This window comes from Coregonus lavaretus (assembly GCF_964263955.1).
Source record: "Coregonus lavaretus genome assembly, chromosome: 17".
Taxonomy (NCBI): domain Eukaryota; kingdom Metazoa; phylum Chordata; class Actinopteri; order Salmoniformes; family Salmonidae; genus Coregonus; species Coregonus lavaretus.
The window spans coordinates 34127847-34144236 of NC_140004.1; positions in this window are offsets into that span (position 1 = coordinate 34127847).

Genomic DNA, 16390 nt, shown 5'->3' on the forward strand with positions numbered 1-16390 from the left:
TACCCCTCCTCTACTCAGACCTGGTTTATCAGATTATCAGAAAGCTTGTTGTTACAGTTTGTAGGGTTTTACAGGGATATATATATATATATATATATCTTATTTTGTGTATTTGTTGTAATCGCTCATTGATCTGACAGGGCTAGAGTGGTGATGTGCTTATGGAAAAAGATATGGCGGTGACAGAGAGGGTATACAGGGATGGGGTGAAGAGTGGGGGATGGCAACTTGAGGGAGATGGACGGGGAATTGAGGGTGAATAAGGGGCTTATAGGAAGGAGCCTCTCATAGAAATTCAGGGCATGCTCACGACGAGTAATATGAATCCCAGTCCAAGCATATCCTCCTCCTGTAAATATATATCTGTGTCTGTGTCCCAAATGGCAAACTTATTCCCTATATAGTGCACTACTTTTGACCAGTGCACTATATAGGAAATAGGGTGCCAGTTGGGACACAATCTATGCCAACAAAGAGACTAGTGGCCTTATCAGTTTAATCATGGGCCATTATTGCAGGGCCCTGGTGAGGGAGCGGTGAGAGAGGTAGAGGGGCTCAAGGTAAAGTTACTTTAGTATTCCATGTGAACACTCACTGAGACTGAGAAGGGTGGCCATTTGGTTTTGATTCAAAATCGTTTTCTAAAAGGTCACTGAGACCATAGCTATTCCAGATGTATTTTAAGTGCCGGTAGATTTGAATGAGTGCAGTACACCCCATAAACATATTAGTGACTTATGGCCAGGTCTGATTTGTGCTCTCTCACGCATGGGTTGCTCTTTTCTGACCGTTTCGGCGCAATTTCATTCAGCTTGGTCTTTTTAAACTGACATACCATCATTGCTTATCTTTCAACCGGGCGAATGAGCGACTCTTAAAACCCAAATGTCAGGATGTGAAATTGATCTTTGGCCATGGCCGGGTAACGGGCTTTGTGTATTTTGGCAGCTTTAGGTGTCTCCCAGGTCATGACTTATCTCTGTGTGTCTGGTAGACTGCAGTAGCCTGGAGAGCAGGGAGCATGTGGCCCCTGTGCTGGGTGGAGAAGGGTCCAAGCTTATTTTAGGCCAAGGGGACTTGAGACTGAAGCCGTTGCTGAGCTGGCATCAGTCTGTCTGTGGATGGAATTAAATTGTGAGTGTGGAGGAGAGGTTTTGAGGCAGAGCAGCAGCCCCTGGGCTGCCCAAGTATGATCTTACATTTTTTATTTTTTTATTTTTTACATTTTAGTCATTTAGCAGACACTCTTATCCAGAGCGACTTACAGTTAGTGAGTGCATACATTCTTTTTTTATTTTTCATACTGGCCCCCCATGGGAATCGAACCCACATGTAGCTCTACCAACTGAGCTACATCCCTGCCGGCCATTCCCTCCCCTACCCTGGGCCAATTGTGCGCCGCCCCATGGGTCTCCCGGTTGCGGCCGGCTACGACAGAGCCTGGATTCGAACCAGGATCTCTAGAGGCACAGCAAATACAAACAAGGGTGGTTTCTTGACACAGTTCATTTTTACGTGTCCGACATGGTTATTGTGTTGTGTCACTGATTCTATACAACAGTCTTTTAGAATGTAGAGGTGTTACATTTTCAAATATAGGCCATTAAATTACCTTATGTTGGTATTGAGCCGTGAATGGCTCAGAGCCGACCATGGCATGTGCAGCAACCCGTCATCTTCTTTTCCATGTTTTATTTCAGAAAGTTCATACATGCTCTAAGCATTTTATAGCAGTGCATTAGACATGATAAAAGCTGCGTCACAAAACAGTGTTTTCTTCAAGTTTGTCCCCAGGAAGTGCAGACGTTGGAAGTCAAGTAGGTTTTAGTTACTGCTGCCTTTGGCTTGTTCAATCTCAAGGTATATATTGCCTTGTGTTTTAATAATGACCACTTGGAGTTGAGGTGTCTACATAATTCTACATAAAGTCTACATAAAAACGACCTCCTTTGAACAGTCAAGTAAGGCGAAGTATGAAAAGTAAAGGTCAAATGGGGGATGAGAAGTGTATTCACTGTTCAAAGATGGGGGATGGGACACACACACACACCCCTCGAGCAACTATGTTGGAGATTTAGTTATCTTTTGAATAGTTAATGAGCTTAACATGAATATGCGTGATGAGACGAACAGAACGGTGGTTAGGATGGATGGAGGAGACCCTGAGTAAGCTATACGGCTTATGGGCTGCCAAAGATAACAGGCAGAACAATGCCAGGGGGGAGGGGAGAAAGAGCGATACAGAGAGGGAGAGGAATCCTCAGTGGGAGAAGCTCTTAGAGGTATTTGATTGCAAAATTACCCCCACTTTACCTTGGCATGGCCCTAGGCCACACTGGGCTGTGTGTGCTGGGAGGCAGCTGTGCATTATTATGGTATCATGTTTAGAGAGCTTTCAACACTAACAAGCACAAGAGGAGCATACTTTACTTGAACAAGGCTGGTTTCCTATAGACTTTCATATGTCTACAGTTACCACACTCAAGAAATCAAATCAAATCAAATCAAAGTGTATTGGTCACGTACATACAGTGGGGAGAACAAGTATCCTACTTACAAAGCATGTAGAGGTCTGTAATATCATAGGTACACTTCAACTGTGAGAGACGGAATCTAAAACAAAAATCCAGAAAATCACATTGTATAATTTTTAAGTAATTAATTTGCATTTTATTGCATGACATAAGTATTTGATCACCTACCAACCAGTAAGAATTCCGGCTCTCACAGACCTGTTAGTTTTTCTTTAAGAAGCCCTCCTGTTCTCCACTCATTACCTGTATTAACTGCACCTGTTTGAACTCGTTACCTGTATAAAAGACACCTGTCCACACACTAAATCAAACAGACTCCAACCTCTCCACAATGGCCAAGACCAGAGAGCTGTGTAAGGACATCAGGGATAAAATTGTAGACCTGCACAAGGCTGGATGGGCTACAGGACAATAGGCAAGCAGCTTGGTGAGAAGGCAACAACTGTTGGCGCAATTATTAGAAAATGGAAGAAGTTCAAGATGACGGTCAATCATCCTCGGTCTGGGGCTCCATGCAAGATCTCACCTCGTGGGGCATCAATGATCATGAGGAAGGTGAGGGATCAGCCCAGAACTACACGGCAGGACCTGGTCAGTGACCTGAAGAGAGCTGGGACCACAGTCTCAAAGAAAACCATTAGTAACACACTACGGCGTCATGGATTAAAATACTGCAGCGCACGCAACGTCCCCCAGCTCAAGCCAGCGCATGTCCAGGCCCGTCTGAAGTTTGCCAATGACCATCTGGATGATCCAGAGGAGGAATGGGAGAAGGTCATGTGGTCTGATGAGACAAAAATATAGATTTTTGGTCTAAACTCCACTCGCCGTGTTTGGAGGAAGAAGAAGGATGAGTACAACCCCAAGAACACCATCCCAACCGTAAAGCATGGAAGTGGAAACATCATTCTTTGGGGATGCTTTTCTGCAAAGGGGACAGGACGACTGCACCGTATTGAGGGGAGGATGAATGTGGCCATGTATCGCGAGATCTTGGCCAACAACCTCCTTCCCTCAGTAAGAGCATTGAAGATGGGTCGTGGCTGGGTCTTCCAGCATGACAACGACCCGAAACAAACAGCCAGGGCAACTAAGGAGTAGCTCCGTAAGAAGCATCTCAAGGTCCTGGAGTGGCCTAGCCAGTCTCCAGACCTGAACCCAAATAAAATCTTTGGAGGGAGCTGAAAGTCCGTATTGCCCAGCGACAGCCCCGAAACCTGAAGGATCTGGAGAAGGTCTGTATGGAGCAGTGGGCCAAAATCCCTGCTGCAGTGTGTGCAAACCTGGTCAAGACCTACAGGAAACATATGATCTCTGTAATTGCAAACAAAGGTTTCTGTACCAAATATTAAGTTCTGCTTTTCTGATGTATCAAATACTTATGTCATGCAATAAAATGCAAATTAATTACTTAAAAATCATACAATGTGATTTTCTGGATTTTTGTTTTAGATTCCGTCTCTCACAGTTGAAGTGTACCTATGATAAAAATTACAGACCTCTACATGCTTTGTAAGTAGGAAAACCTGCAAAATCGGCAGTGTACCAAATACTTGTTCTCCCCACTGTAGATCTGCAGATGTTATAGCAGGTGCAGCGAAATGCTTGTAAAGTGAGAAACCCTGAGGAGTTGGAGATTTAGCTACTGTGTTCTATATTCACTAATTTGGGCCGGTATCAATGAGAGTGCAACACAGACGGCTACCTGATCCTCACTCACTTTGACATAACATAATGCTGAAACAAAAGTGATGATAGATTTCTGCTACAGTACGTTTGCACATTACAAATAAACTATTTTCTGTTCACCAATCCCTTAATCAGTTGATTAGGTACACAACCCTGTTCACGAAAATGGACGCTCCTACAGACAGTGAGTCACATGGCCGTGGCTTGCTATATAAAGCAGGCAGACAGGCATCGAGGCATTCAGTTACTGTTCGATTTAACGTTAGAATGGGCAAAACGATTGACCTAAGCACTTTGAGCGTGGTATGATCGTCGGTGCCAGGCACGCCAGATCCAGTATCTCAGAAATGGCTGCCCTCCTGGGCTTTTCACACACGCCAGTGTCTAGGGTTTACCGAGAATGGTGCAACAAACAAAAAACATCCAGTCAGCGGAAGTCCTGTAGGCGGAAACAGCTGGTTGATGAGAGAGGTCGAAGGAGAATGACAAGAATCGTGAAGGCTGACAGGCGGGCCACAAACAGGCAAATAACAGCGCAGTACAACAGTGGTGTGCAGAACGGCATCTTGGAACACACAACTCGTCGATCCTTGTCACGGATGGGCTATTGCAGCAGACGACCACACCGGGTTCCACTCCTATCAGCCAAAAACAAGAAGAAGCGGATCCAGTGGGCACGCGATCACCAACACTGGACAATTGAGGAGTGGGAAAACATCGCCTGCTCTGACAATCCCGGTTCCTGTTGCATCATGCTGATGACAGAGTCAGGATTTGGTGTAAGCAGCATGAGTCCATGTACCCATCCTGCCAGGTACAGGCTGGTGGCAGTGGTGTACTGGTGTAGGGATTTTTTTCCTGGCACACGTTAGGTCCCTTGATACCTACTGAGCAACGAAAGTTTCCGACACCTTGGGGTCTGACCCCGTACTAGATGGGTGTACCTAATAAACTGTCTGGTGAGTGTATATTTCATTGTAAAGATTGTACTTCTGTGTTCAGGTGCAGAAGAAAAATGGATTCCTTTACCATAAATGAAATGTAATCATGCATTAGTGAGACATTTCCAAAGTTCCTATTGAAATCAGTGAAGGATGCATGTAATAGTAGGTTGCAGTGCACCAGAGTGGAGAGAGATTGAGTGAACAAAGCTGATAGGCCGGTAATGAACATCCATTAAGCTGTTGAAGCTGTAGAGGGTTACAGTAGGAGGGTTAATGTATTGTCCTGCTTTGTCCTTTCATCACCATCACATTTGAAAGTTTAATGGCTGAGTAGAAGCCCACATTTTCACTCTCCACTCTCTATTTTTATCCCCCAGTCATCATCATACAGTACATTATATGGTGTGGGTCCCAAGTGGCACTTTATTCCGTTTATAGAGCACACATTTTGACCAGGGCCCACAGGGTATATAGGGAATAGGGTGCCATTTGGAAAGCACACATACACTGTAAAAAAGTCATCATCAAACTGTACAGTTCAGGATGCACTATAGAACTAACTCTCCTTCCCTATACTTTCAAAACAAAATGATCTAAGCAAGCAATGTAATGCTTTTATGTTGTTAGTGGTCTCTTGTCACAGTCTGAACAAGTAGCTGATTTAGTTCTGAGTGCCGAGATTGTGTAACAGTATTGGAAAAAACGTGAAAGATTGAGGTACTCCAAAGCAAGGTTAGTGCTGAGGTTGCCTTATTCAAGTCTGTTAAACCCTGAATACTTCAACAGTATAATGAGGTCTCTTGATTGACAGACTGATGACCAGTGGGACTGGTGGGTTGGTTCCTTGGCTCCAGTCTCCAAAGTCAAGTACATGCATCCCAAATGGCACCATATTCCCTACAAAGTGCACTACTTTTGACCAGAGCCCTATTGGCCCTAGTCAAACAAGTGCACTGTATAGGGAATAGGGTGTGATTTGGGATGCATCCAAGCTCTCTGCCCCGAGTGCCACAGGCTATTTCTGTAAGGTGATCCTAATGCAATGGTTTTAAACCTGGCTGGGTCAAGACAATATTCACTCTGAAAAGAAGAAAAGTGGTGTCTACTCACCATGGAGTGTATCAGGTGAAGACTTTCTGACAAAAGAGCAACTGTCAGCAGTTATTGTAGCACTAACTTACAGATGTAGAATTTTAATTTGTAATTAAAAACTTGTAGTGTATAGTGTAAAAAGGCTTCTGAAGTTTGTAATTTCCGACTTTATTTTCCCTTAGGAAAAATGTATCAACCCCTTCAAAAATTTCCATTAATTATAATCCAAATAATAATTCACATTTCCTGTTGCTGCAGGATCATTTTCATGTTGTAGCAAACTGGCTCAAATTAAGATCCTACATCTGTAGTCTTCATGAGTGTATTATATGATCCACATAGACAAACAGCCCTGAGGACTGAGAGGTTAGGAGTAAAATTAGAATATCTTATTATTAAGCAACGCATAATTAAACGGAGTAGATAATTTACTGTCTAGACCAGTGGTTCCCAAACTGTGGGTCGCCGGTTAAAATGTTTAGTACATTGCAAGAATTGTTTATATATACAGTGCCTTCATAAATTATTCATACCCCTTGACTTATTCCACATTTTGTTGTGTTACAGCCTGAATAAAAAATGGATTAAACATATTTATTTAACATAAATATTTGGAGTGTCATAGCAAAGGGGTGTGAATACTTATGTAAATGAGATATTTCTGTATTATATTTTCAAGAAAATAGCAACAATTTCTAAAAACATGTTTTCATTTCGTCATTATGGGGTATTGTGTGTAGATTGGTGAATTGGTTGAATTCAAACTCTAACACAACAAAATGTGGAATAAGTCAAGGGGTATGAATACATTCTGATGGCTTGCGAAAGTATTCACCCCCCTTGGCATTTTTCCTATTTTGTTGCCTTACAACCTGGAATTAAAATGGAATATTTTGGGGTTTGTATCATTTGATTTACACAACATGCCTACCACTTTGAAGATGCAACATATTTTTTATTGTGAAACAAACAAGAAATAAGACAAAAAAACAGAAAACTTGAGCGTGCATAACTATTCACCCCCTCAATACTTTGTAGAGTCACATTTTGCAGCAAATACAGCTGCAAGTCTCTTGGGGTATGTCTCTATAAGCTTGGCACATCAAGCCACTGGGATTTTTGCCCATTCTTCAAGGCAAAACTGCTCCAGCTACTAAGTTGGATGGGTTCTGCTGGTGTACAGCAATCTTTAAGTCAAACCACAGATTCTCAATTGGATTGATGTCTGGGCTTTGACTAGGCCATTCCAAGACATTTAAATGTTTCCCCTTAAACCACTCAAGTGTTGCTTTAGCAGTATGCTTAGGGTCATTGTCCTGCTGGAAGGTGTACCTCCATCCCAGTCTCAAATCTCTGGAAGACTGAAACGGGTTTCCCTCAAGAATTTCCCTGTTTTTAGCGCCATCCATCATTCCTTCAATTCTGACCAGTTTCCCAGTCCCTGCCAATGAAAAACATCCCCACAGCATGATGCTGCCAACACCATGCTTCACTTTTGGGATGGTGTTCTCGGGGTGATGAGAAGTGCTGGGTTTGCACCAGACATAGCGTTTTCATTTATGGCCAAAAAGCTCAATTTTAGTCTCATCTGACCAGAGTACCTTCTTCCATATGTTTGGGGAGTCTCCCACATGCCTTTTGGCGAACACCAAACGTGTTTGCTTATTTTTTTCTTTAAGCAACAGCTTTTTTCTGGCCACTCTTCCATAAAGCCCAGCTCTGTGGAGTGTACGGCTTAAAGTGGTCCTATGGACAGATAATCCAATCTCCGCTGTGGAGCTTTGCAGCTCCTTCAGGGTTATCTTTGGTCTCTTTGTTGCCTCTCTGATTAATGCCCTCCTTGCCTGGGCTGTGCGTTTTGGTGGGCGGCCCTCTCTTGGCAGGTTTGTTGTGGTGCCATATTCTTTCCATTTTTTAATAATGGATTTAATGGAGCTTCAAAGTTTCAGATATTTTTTTATAACCCAACCCTGATCTGTACTTCTCCACAACTTTGTCCGTGACCTGTTTGGAGAGCTCCTTGGTCTTCATGGTGCCGCTTGCTTGGTGGTGCCCTTGCTTAGTGGTGTTGCAGACTCTGGGGCCTTTCAGAACAGTTGTACATATACTGAGATCATGTGACAGATCATGTGACACTTAAATAAAGTTCACCTGTTTGCATTCTAACTAATTATGTGAATTCTGAAGGTAATTGGTTGCACCAGATCTTATTTAGGGGCTTCATAGCAAAGGGGCTGAATACACATGCACGCACCACTTTTCCATTGTTTTTTTTTTTGAATTTTTTGAAACAAGTAATTTTTTGAATTTCACTTCACCAATTTTGACTATTTTGTGTATGTCCATTACATGAAATCCAAATAAAAATGAATTTAAATTACAGGTTGTAATGCAATAAAAAAGGAAAAACATCAAGGGGGATGAATACTTTTGCAAGGCACTGTATACAATGGGGGAAAAAAGTATTTAGTCAGCCACCAATTGTCAAAGTTCTCCCACTTAAAAAGATGAGAGAGGCCTGTAATTTTCATCATAGGTACACGTCAACTATGACAGACAAAATGAGAAAAAAAAATCCAGAAAATCACATTGTAGGATTTTTAATGAATTTATTTGCAAATTATGGTGGAAAATAAGTATTTGGTCAATAACAAAAGATTCTCAATACTTTGTTATATACCCTTTGTTGGCAATGACACAGGTCAAACGTTTTCTGTAAGTCTTCACAAGGTTTTCACACACTGTATTTTGGCCCATTCCTCCATGCAGATCTCCTCTAGAGCAGTGATGTTTTGGGGCTGTCGCTGGGCAACACGGACTTTCAACTCCCATCAAAGATTTTCTATGGGGTTGAGATCTGGAGACTGGCTAGGCCACTCCAGGACCTTGAAATGCTTCTTACGAAGCCACTCCTTCGTTGCCCGGGCGGTGTGTTTGGGATCATTGTAATGCTGAAAGACCCAGCCACGTTTCATCTTCAATGCCCTTGCTGATGGAAGGAGGTTTTCACTCAAAATCTCATGATACATGGCCCCATTCATTCTTTCCTTTACACGGATCAGTCGTCCTGGTCCCTTTGCAGAAAAACAGCCCCAAAGCATGATGTTTCCACCCCCATGCTTCACAGTAGGTATGGTGTTCTTTGGATGCAACTCAGCATTCTTTGTCCTCCAAACACGACGAGTTGAGTTTTTACCAAAAAGTTATATTTTGGTTTCATCTGACCATATGACATTCTCCCAATCCTCTTCTGGATCATCCAAATGCACTCTAGCAAACTTCAGACGGGGCTGGACATGTACTGGCTTAAGCAGGGGGACATGTCTCGCACTGCAGGATTTGAGTCCCTGGCGGCGTAGTGTGTTACTGATGGTAGGCTTTGTTACTTTGGTCCCAGCTCTCTGCAGGTCATTCACTAGGTCCCCCCGTGTGGTTCTGGGATTTTTGCTCACCGTTCTTGTGATCATTTTGACCCCACGGGGTGAGATCTTGCGTGGAGCCCCAGATCGAGGGAGATTATCAGTGGTCTTGTATGTCTTCCATTTCCTAATAATTGCTCCCACAGTTGATTTCTTCAAACCAAGCTGCTTACCTATTGCAGATTCAGTCTTCCCAGCCTGGTGCAGGTCTACAATTTTGTTTCTGGTGTCCTTTGACAGCTCTTTGGTCTTGGCCATAGTGGAGTTTGGAGTGTGACTGTTTGAGGTTGTGGACAGGTGTCTTTTATACTGATAACAAGTTCAAACAGGTGCCATTAATACAGGTAACGAGTGGAGGACAGAGGAGCCTCTTAAAGAAGAAGTTACAGGTCTGTGAGAGTCAGAAATCTTGCTTGTTTGTAGGTGACCAAATACTTATTTTCCACCATAATTTTTTCTCAATTTGTCTGTCATAGTTGATGTGTACCTATGATGAAAATTACAGGCCTCTCTCATCTTTTTAAGTGGGAGAACTTGCACAATTGGTGGCTGACTAAATACTTTTTTCCCCCACTGTATACTGAACAAAAATATAAACGCAACATGTAAAGTGTTGGTCCCAAGTTTCATGAGAGGAAATAAAAGATCCCAGAAATGTTCTATACTGACAAAAAGCTTATTTCTTTCAAATTGTGTGCACAAATTTGTTTACAGTGCATTCGGAAAGTATTCAGAACCCTTGACTTGTTACGTTACAGCCTTATCCTAAAATAGATCAAATAAAAATTGTTCCTCATCAATCTACACACAATACCCCATAATAACAAACGGAAATACCTTATTTACATAAGTATTCAGACCCTTTGCGATGAGACTCGAAATTGAGCTCAGGTGCGTCCTGTTTCCATTGATCATCCTTGAGATGTTTCTACAACTTGATTGGAGTCCACCTGTGCTTAATTCAATTGATTGGTCATGATTTGGAAAGGCGCACACGTATCTATATAAGGTCCCACAGTTGACAGTGCATGTCAGAAAATAAACCAAGCCATGTGGTCGAAGGAATTGTCCGTAGAGCTCCGAGACAGGATTGTGTCGAGGCACAGATCTGGGGAAGGGTACCAAAAAATGTGTGCAGCATTGAAGGTCCCCAATAACACAGTGGCCTCCATGATTCTTAAATGGAAGAAGTTTGGAACAACCAACTCTTCCTAGAGCTGGCCGCCCGTCCAAACTGATCAATCAGGGGAGTGCCTTGGTCAGGGAGGTGACCAAGAACCTGATGGTCACACTGGCAGAGCTCCAGAGTTCCTCTGTGGAGATGGGAGAACCTTCCAGAAGGACAACCACCTCAGCAGCACTCCACCAATCAGGCCTTTATGGTAGAGTGGCAAGACGGAAGCCACTCCTCAGTACAAGGCACATGACAGCCCACTTGGAGTTTGCCAAAAGGCATCTAAAGGACTCCGACCATGAGAAACAAGATTCTCTGGTCTGATGAAAACAAGATTGAACTCTTTGGCCTGAATGCTAAGCGTCACGTCTGGAGGAAACCTGGCACCATCCCTATGGTGAAGCATGGTGGTGGCAGCATCATGCTGTGGGGATGTTTTTTAGCAGCAGGTATTGGAAGACTAGTCAGGATCGAGGGAAAGATGAATGGAGGAAAGTACAGAGAGATCCTTGATGCTCCAGAGGGTTCAGGACCTCAGACTGGGGCGAAAGTTCACCTTCCATCAGGACAACGACCCTAAGCACACAGCCAAGACAACGCAGGAGTGGCTTCGGGACAAGTCTCTGAATGTCTTTGAGTGGCCCAGCCAGAGCTTGAGAAGATCTGCAGAGAAGAATGGGAGAATCTCCTGAAATACAGGTGTGCCAAGCTTGTAGCGTCATACCCAAGGAGAGTCGAGGCTGTAATCATTGCCAAAGGTGCTTCAACAAAGTACTGAGTAAAGGGTCTGAATACTTATGTAAATGTTATATTTGTATAATAGTTTTTTATTAGTAATAAATTAGCAAAAATTTCTAAACAATTAGTTTTTGCTTAATCATTGTGAGATATTGTGTGTAGATTGATGAGAATTATGTTTTTCTTTAAATCCATTTTAGAATAAGGCTGTAATGTAACAAAATGTGTAGAAAGTCAAGTGGTCTGAATACTTTCCGAATCCCTGTTACTGAGCATTTCTCCTTTGTCAAGATAATCCATCCACCTGACAGGTGTGGCATATCAAGACGATGATTAAACAGCATGATCATTACACAGGTGCACCTTGTGCTGGGGACAATAAAAGGCACACTCAAAAATGTAGCAGATGCTCTTACTCAGAGTGACTTACAGTAGTGAGGGCGGTGGTCTAAGGCACTGCATCGCAGTGCTAGCTGTGCCACTAGAGATCCTGGTTCGAATCCAGGCTCTGTCGTAGCCGGCCGCGACCGGGAGACCCATGGGGCGGCGCACAATTGGCCCAGCGTCGTCCAGGGTAGGGGAGGGAATGGCCGGCAGGGATGTAGCTCAGTTGGTAGAGCATGGCGTTTGCAACACCAGGGTTGTGGGTTCGATTCCAACGGGGGGCCAGTATGAAAAAATAAAAAAAATAAAAAGAATGTATGCACTCACTAACTGTAAGTCGCTCTGGATAAGAGCGTCTGCTAAGATGTAAAACATTTTTATACTGATCCCTAATGGGAAACGAACCCATACGTTGCAAGCGCCATGCTATACCAACTGAGCTGAACAAAGATATTGATTATATGCACATCCACATTTGAGTCATTTAGCAGACACTTTTATCCAGATCAATTTACAGTAGTGAATGCCTACGTTTTCTTACTGGTCCTTCGTGGGAATCGAACCCACAACCCTGGCATTGCGCACACTATGCTCTACCAACTGAGCCACATGGGACCACAAAATGTCACAGATGTCTCAAGTTTTGAGGGAGAGTGCAATTGGCATGCTGACTGCAGGAATGTCCACCAGAGTTGTTGCCAGAAAATGTAATGTTAATTTCCTTATCATAAGCCGCCTCCAAAGTTGTTTTAGAGAATTTGGCAGTACATCCAACCGGCCTCACAACCACAGACCACGTGTATGGCGTTGTGTGGGTGAGCGGTGTAACCATGCACGCCAGCCCAGGACCTCCACATCCAGCTTCTTCACCTGCGGGATCGTCTGAAACCAGCCATACAGACAGATGACGAAACTGTGGGTTTGCAAAACCGAATAATTTCTGCACAAACTGTCAGAAACTGTCTCAGGGAAGCTCATCTGTGTGCTTGTCGTCCTCACCAGGATCTTGAGCTGACTGCAGTTCGGCATTGTAACCGACTTCAGTGGGCAAATACTCCCCTTTGATGGCCACTGACATGCTGGAGAAGTGTGCTCTTCAAGGGCAAGGGGTTTGCTGATGTCAACGTTATGAACAGAGTGCCCCATGGTGGCGGTGGGCTGATGGTATGGGCAGGCATAAGCTACGGACAACGAACACAATTGCATTTTATCGATGGCAATTTGAATGCACAGAGATACTGGGACGAGTTCCTGAGGCCCATTGTCGTACCATTCATCCACCGCCATCACCTCATGTTTCAGCATGATAATGCATGGCCCCATGTCACAAGGATCTCTACATAATTCCTGGAAGCTGAAAATGTCCCAGTTCTTCCATGGCCTGCATAATCACTAGACATGTCACCCATTGAGCATGTTTGGGATGCTCTGGATTGACGTGTACGACAGAGTGTTTCAGTTCCCGCCAATATCCAGCAACTTCGCACAGCCATTGAAGAGGAGTGGGACAACATTCCACAGGCCACAATCAACAGCCTGATCAACTCTATGCGAAGGAGATGTGTCGTGCTGCATGGTCACACCAGATACGGACTGGTATTCTGATCCACAAATCTACTTTTTTTTAAGGTATTGGTGACCAACAAATGCATATCTGTATTCCCAGTCATGTGAATCCATGAATTAGGGCCTAAGGAATAATATTTCAATTGACTGATCAGTAAAATGTGACCGACATGGGGTAGCAGGTAGCTTAGTGGTTAAGAGCGTTGTGCCAGTAACCGAAAGGTTGCTGGTTCTAAACCCCGAGCAGACTAGGGGAGAAATCTGTCGATGTGCCCTTGAGCAAGGCAGTTAACCTTAATTGCTCCTGTAAGTCGCTCTGGATAAGAACGTCTACTAAAATGTATAATAGTTGCATTTATATTCTTGTTCAGTGTATATGGACTGAGTGTACAAAACATTTTGAACACCTTTCAAAAATAGAGTTGGACCCCCCTTTGCCCTCAGAACAGCTTCAATTCGTCGGGGCATGGACTCTACAAGGTGCTGAAAGCATTCCAAAGGGATGCTGGCCCATGTTGACTACAATATATTTTTCAATAATAGCCTGTAATCTTTGAGAACTTACAATCAACAAGATGAACGCTAGACAATCAGACCCCCATTGATTTTGTTATAATATCTGAGCATAACAACAAAGCATTAGCCATGTCAAAATGAGCAGAACTGTAGGGAATTAGCTTAAAAACTGCAAAATGTTCTCTTAGCTCCATGTCAAAATGAGTAGAATTGTAGGGAATTAGCTTAAAAACTGTAAAATGTTCTCTCAGCTCCATGTCAAAATGAGTAGAATTGTAGGGAATTAGCTTAAAAACTGCAAAATGTTCTCTCAGCTCCATTGCAAACTGAGTAGAATTGTAGGGAATTAGCTTAAAATCAGCTAAATGTTCTCTCAGCTCCATGTCAAAATGAGTAGAATTCTAGGGAATTAGCTTAAAAACTGCCAAATGTTCTCTCAGCTCCATGTCAAAATGAGTAGAATTGTAGGGAAGTAGCTTAAAAACTGCAAAATGTTCTCTCAGCTCCATGTCAAAATGAGTAGAATTGTAGGGAATTAGCTTAAAACTGCAAAATGTTCTCTCAGCTCCATGTCAAAATGAGTAGAATTTTAGGGAATTCGGCTTTGAAACTGCAACATTTTCTCTCTGCTGCCAAGATTATATTTGTTACATATTCTTTGGTCTGTGTATGTTTTTTCACTGCTCAACGCTTATGGTGGGTCTTGACTCAAAATACACCTAAATTGGTCAGCCTTAAAAAGTGCTTTTTCTTACAGCCCTTTACTTTGGTCAATCAATTGAGGAGAGAGGGAGAGAGAGAGAGACAGAATAAGATAGAGAGAACGCAATTGTGTGAGAGAGAGATTGTGAGAGAGAGTGGGAGAGATAAAGAGACAGACTGAAAAGACAGACAGACGTGTAGAGAGAAAGTAGTTTGCTCGGCCTTGTGTGACATATAACGGCTATCTAATCACGCCAAATGCAAATGGCCCCACTCCATGACTGCTTGGCACGGTGATCTGGCACAGTCTGAATTCATCTGGCCCCCAGTTCCTCTGGGCTGAGCTAAATATCAACTGAAAGGGGCTTCAACTCGCTACAGTCAAGTGCTTTTGGCAACCAAGGAAAGGTGGGAAAAATCACCTTGCACAGCGCTTTTCTCAATCTCCTGTTTCCATGGGCACAAGGAGGGGGTTGTGTGAGTCACAGTGGAACAGGTACTGCTGTAGCTGTAAGGATGGGTTACTTGAGCTCAATTAAAGAACAACTGAATGCAATAAACAACTTCTCTGGTAGAAAATGCGGCATCGATATTAGTCAGAAACATTTATTCTAATGTCGTAATTGACTACAAAGTTTAAATAGGAACATTTTGGTCATAAAGTGAGTCTCGTCTAAAAGGAGATTTGCAAGATAATTAGGGGAAAAAATGAATGAAGGGTGGGTTAATTTCAATCCTGCCCACATGCCCACAGCTGGCAGCACCCAATGAATCATCAATTTGGAGCGCAGCTGCAAGCGACCGAATAGTAATGCCCATGGTGAATTTGACCATTCGATACCCCTATGGGGCTAGTTAGGGACCATCAGTAAATTTCACAATGTACATGGGACAATATTTTATGTAAATAGCTCCACATTTCAATGACTTAAAAACCTCAAATGAACTATAAATTGGAGAAATTCATGTACAAATATTGAAATAATTTAATGAGACAACTAAAAGACGTTCAACATGAAAATATTGTCCCATTAATATTGTGTAATTTATTGACACCCTCAGTGGGGTTGGGAAGAAACCGGATGCTTCCGGTTTCAGCCGTCCACCCTCAGGCATTTATTTTACTTCTGCTAACATTGCCACGGTTGCACACCGACCGGCTGAAGCTAATTGGCAAAATAAGTTGGGTGGCTTGCTAGCTAGTCTAGGCTACTTCCAGACACAAGACGTGTTTAGACTGTTTCAAGTTATCTAGAAGGGTGAGTGACTGCAACTGTTTACTGTTTTGGCAGAGGGAAAGTACATATCAATCAACTCAAATGTATATTTGTCACATGCGCTGAATACAACGGGTGTAGACTTAACCGTGAAATGCTTGCTTACGAGCCCTCACCAACTCCAACGAAGAACTAATAATAAAAACGAATAATAAGGCAGCAGCCTCTAATGTGCTAGTGAAGCCTATTTAACAGTCGGATGGCCTTGAGATAGAAGCTGTTTTTCAGTCTCTCGGTCCCAGCTTTGATGCACCTGTACTGACCTCGCCTTCTGGATGATAGCGGGGTGAACAGGTAGTGGCTCAGGTGGTTGTTGTCCTTGATTGTAATTTTGGCCTTCCTGTGACATCGGGTG